The sequence below is a fragment of the Oncorhynchus mykiss genome, chromosome Y (assembly GCF_013265735.2).
Source record: "Oncorhynchus mykiss isolate Arlee chromosome Y, USDA_OmykA_1.1, whole genome shotgun sequence".
Taxonomy (NCBI): domain Eukaryota; kingdom Metazoa; phylum Chordata; class Actinopteri; order Salmoniformes; family Salmonidae; genus Oncorhynchus; species Oncorhynchus mykiss.
Window position 1 is genome coordinate 8168428 of NC_048593.1, and position 5414 is coordinate 8173841.

Consider the following 5414-nt stretch of genomic DNA (forward strand, 5'->3'; position numbering starts at 1 on the left):
CACAAGACAGTTCACAGAATTGTCAATTCATGTTTTAAACAATTTATTCATGACTGAATTTAGCTAACGTCAGATAGTTAATGCAGAGATTCTTACCTTCACCTTGATTCGGCAGTCTCGTCCAGATATAATGGAATACCACTACCATTAGTAGTTCATTGCAATTAGCAGCCACAATAGCTAATTTGCATTTGGGGGGGTAGATACAGGTGAATGATAAAACTCACCTTGTCCTAGAGAGATTTACACGGTTATCAAAACGTCATGCCTGGGATAGTCAACACGAAACATTATTTGAAGTCTTTCTAATATCCCATATGGGAAAAACGAATGGTGGAAAAACGATTGGAACCATTTCCTTGTTTGACAGCTATGTTTTATGGGTATTATGATTCATACTGTGGTACTCTATTCCTGTTACATGAATTTGAAATACATATTTGAATTACTTCTGTTTATTTTGTCATTCATGTTACACTGGGCTGAATTATACTCCAATGTATTTTCAAAATACAAACTACTTTACTATAAAAATGTTTTATAGCAGTTCCCATTTTGTGGTCCACCTTTCAAACTGCATTGGTATCAGAAGTCTGATAGCACTATGGATCGGTGAGATAAGAGCATCCCCTAAAATAATGAAATATAAAAGTATGTGTAAAAATGTTGATATATACTTTGTTGAATGTACTTAATATGTACTGAATGTACGATTGTTATGTTGTTGTCTCACCTAGCTATCTTAAGATGAATGCATTAATTGTTTGTCTCTCTGGACAAAAACGTCTGCTAAATTACTCAAATGGAAATGTGAAAAAGAACAATTTCAAAGCAATGAATCCCCCCTCCATTTTGGCAGTGATGTAAAGTACTTAAGCAAAAATACTTTAAAGTACTACTTAAGTAGTTTTTTGGGGATCTGTAATTTACTTTACTATTTATATTTTTGCCTACTTTCATTTCACTACATTCCTAAAGAAAATAATGTACTTTTTACTCCATACATTTCCCTGATACCCAAACGTACTCCAATTGACACACTTATCAAGAGAAAATCCCTAGTCGTCCCTACTGCCTCTCATCTGGAGGACTCACTAAACACAAATGCTTTGTTGGTAAATTATGTCTGAGTGTTGGAGTGTGCTCCTGGCTATCCGGAGATAAAAGAAAACAAGAAAATTGTGTCATCTGTTTTGCTTAATATAAGGAATTTGAAACAATTTATACTTCGACCATTGATTCTTATTACGTTTACCCCCTTTTCTCCCCAATTTCATGGTATCCAATTGGTAGTTACATTCTTGTCTCAATGCTGCAACACCTGTACGGACTCGGGATAGGTGAAGGTCGAAAGCCATGTGTCCTCCTAAACACAACACAGCCAAGCCGCACTGCTTCTTGACACAATGCCCACTTTATACGTAAGCCAGCCACACCAATGTGTCAGAGGAAACACCGTACACCTGGCACCCGTGTCAGCGTGCATAACGCCCAGCCCGCCACAGGAGTCGCTAGAATGCAATAATGGGACAAGATCATTGCTGCCAGCCAAACCCTCCCCAATTGAGTGCCGCCCCATGGGTCTCCCAGTCGCGGATGGCTGCGACAGAGCCTGGACTCGGACCAGGATCTCTAGTGGCACAGCTAGCGCTGGGTCACTTGGGAGGCTAGTGACCATTGATTATTTTAAATATATTTGAGCAATTCTATTTACTTTTGATAGTTAAGTATATTTAAAACCAAATACTTTTAGACTTTTACTCAAGTACTCAAATACTGTAATAATGGTTCCCTGAAGTAAGGGAAGATAGAAAAGGAAGATTTGTACTGTGACTAATCCTTTCTGGTAAAAAAAAATGTTTTTTAATGTAATATCATTAAATGTAAAATAACATTACAGGTTTGAGGTAGCCTGCAGTCATTGCATTCAGCTAATGACTTAGGCTGCTGATCTCAGTCTCTAAAGATTTGGTGAATAAAGATTTGGTTAATGTTGTGTTTATTAGGCATGTGTTTCCAAAACAAGGCAGCTACCACATTTTCTGATTTGATTACAAATATATTTCCAAAGCAAAACATAGCGGCACATTGAAAAATGCATTATTGCTGTTGATGCCTGGGGCCAAACTAAGGTTCAAACTCAAGTTATTTGTGATCCTCTTAACATCTTCATGAGATATTTGTTGGGCTGTGCAGCATATTATTCTCTCTCCCTTTCCTGCTCTCTCTCTCGTGGCTAGTGGTGACTGTTTAACAGTCTGATGGCCTGGAGATAGAAGCTGTTTCTCAGTCTCTCGGTTCCTGCTTTGATGCACCTAGTTGGTAGCGGGGTGAACAGGCTGTGGCTCGGGTGGCTGAGGTCCTTGATGATCTTCTTGGCCTTCCTGTGACACCAGTGCTGTAGATGTCCTGGAGGGCAGGCAGTGTGCCCCTGGTGATGCGTTGGGCTGACTGCACCACCCCCTGAAGAGCCCTGTGGTTGCGGATGGTGTAATTGCCGTACCAGGTGGTGATACAGCCTAACAGGATGCTCTCAATGGCGCATCTGTAGAAGTTCATGAGAGTCTTAGGCAAGAACTTCACAAAGCCACATTTCTTCAGCCTCCTGAGGTTGAATAGGCACTATTGTATCTTCTTCACCACGCTGTCTGTGTGAAGGGACCATTTTAGGTTGTCGGTGATGTGCAAGCCGAGGAACGTGAAGCTTTTGACCCTCTCCACCGAGTCCCTGTCGATATGGATGGGGGCGTGCTCTCTCTGCTGTCTTCTGTTGTCCAGGAGATATATACAGTGCATTCGGAAAGTATTCAGACCCCTTGATTCTTTCCACATGTTATTACATTACAGCCTTATTCTAAAATGTATTAAATACTTTTTCCCCCTCATCAATCTACACACTTAATACCCCATAATGTCAAAGTGAAAACAGGTTTTTATACATTTTTGCTAATTTATTACAAGTAAAAAAGTTTTCAGACCTTTTGCTATGAGACTCGAAATGGAGCTCAAGTGCATCCTGTTTCCATTGATCATCCTTGAGATGTTTCTTCAACTTGATTGGAGTCCACCTGTGGTAAATTCAATTGATTGGACATGATTTGGAAAGGCACACACCTGTCTATATAAGGTCCCATAGTTGACAGTGCATGTCAGAGCAAAAACCAAGCCATGAGGTCAAAGGAATTGTCCGTAGAGCTCCAAGACAGGATACCAAAACATTTATGCAGCATTGAAGGTCCCCAGGAACACCGTGGCCTCCATCATTCTTAAATGGAAGAAGTTTGGAATCACCAAAACTCTTCCTAGAGCTGGCCTCCTGGCCAATTTGAGCAATCGAGGAAGAAGGGCTTTGGCCAGGGAGGTGACCAAGAACCCGATGGTCACACTGACAGAGCTCCAGAGTTCCTCTATGGAGATGGGAGAACCTTCCAGAAGGACAACTATCTCTGCAGCACTCCAACAATTAGTCCTTTATGGTAAAGTGGGCAGATGGAAGCCACTCCTCAGTAAAAGGCACATTACAGCCCACTTGGAGTTTGCCAAAAGGCACCTAAAGGACTCTCAGACCATGAGAAACAAGATTCTCTGGTCTGATGAAACCAAGATTGAACTATTTGTCCTGAATGCCAAGAATCACATCTGGAGGAAACCTGGCAACATCCCTACGGTGAAGCATAGTGGTGGCAGCATCATGCTGTGGGGAATTTCTTTCAGAAGCAGGGACTGGGAGACTAGTCAGGATCGAGGGAAAGATGAACTGAGCAAAGTACAGAGTTCCTTGATGAAAACCTGCTCCAGAGCGCTCAGGAACTCCGACTGGGGCGAAGGATCACATTCCAATAGGACAACGACTCAAAGCACACAGCCAAGACAACTCAGGATTGGCTTTGGGACAAGTCTCTGAATGTCCTTGACTGGCCCAGCCAGAGCCCGGACTTGAACCCGATTGAACATCTCTGGAGAGACCTGAAAATCGCTGTGCAGCGATACTCCCCATCCAACCTGACAGAGCTTGAGAGGATCTGTAGAGAAGAATGGGAGAAGCTCCCCAAATACAGGTGTGCCAAGCTTGTAGAAGACTCAAGGCTGTAATCTCTGCCAAAGGTGCTTCAACAAACTACTGAGTAAAGGGTCTGAATACTTATGTGATATTACATTTTTTATAAATTTGCCAACATTTCTAAAAATCTGTTTTTGCTTTGTCATTATGGGGTATTGTGTGTAGATTGATGAAGGAAAAAAATACTAATAATCCATTTTAGAGTAAGACTGTAATTTAACAAAATGTGGAAAGAGTCAAGGGGTCTGAATACTTTCCAAATGCACCGTACATACAATATCTGAAGTAAACAATGCATTAGACATTCAGACATTCATGTAGATTGATGAAGGAAAAAAATACTAATAATCAATTTTAGAGTAAGACTGTAATTTAACAAAATGTGGAAAGAGTCAAGGGGTCTGAATACTTTCATTAGACATTCATACAATGTTGTGCATTTCCTCTCATACAGAAACATCTACTTTGATTTTGATCACGTTTGACCCACATTTTGGACTGTGCTGAGGACACTGAAATGCATGTTGGTGGACTCCCTACCAGCACTCAATACATTCAGCTAAATGGACCTGATGGTTTGACGTCTTCAGTGCAAAGAGGTAAGCAAAAAAAATGTGTATAGTTTGTTTCGCTTGTACAATAAAATCCTTGTCAACTGTGGTCTAAGCTTAACCAGATTTCATCATTTCTGACCGTGAAGAGACATGTCACGTTTATCCCTCTTATAAATCAAGTTGTTCAGGAGTCAATATGCCAGATTTAGACTACAGATATAACAGGATTAGATGTGATAATCTAGGAGTGTAATCCAGCCCTGCCCGGCGCCTCAGGTCTCAGACCGGTGTATCTGCTGTTTGTTAACTAGAAACTTTGGACCGATGCCAGATAATTAATCCCTGAGTGACTGCAGTGTTGTACCACTACTACTGTTCTACTCAATCAAAACCTGTAGTTTTTGACTGAAGGTTTAGATTGAGTGGCGCTGCGGTCTAAGGCACTGCATCTCAGTGCTTGAGGTGTCACTACAGACACCCTGGTTTGAATCCAGGCTGTATCACAACCGGCGGCCGTGATTGGGAGTCCCATAGGGCGCTGCACAATTGGCCCAGCGTCGTCCGGGTTTGGCCGTCATTGTAAATAAGATTTTGTTCTTAACTGACTTGCCTAGTTAAAAAAACTAGAAAAATTAAATAAAAAACAGCAGTTTCAACAGCATTGAAACACAACATTGATTCATTATGATTGTCTTTCACTGTCATTATTTACACAGTCAACATTGTATAGTTTTTATAAAATCATTAGGTGCAGTAATCTGATGTAAATAGTTGCAGTGATATGATTGGAAGAAACCTCA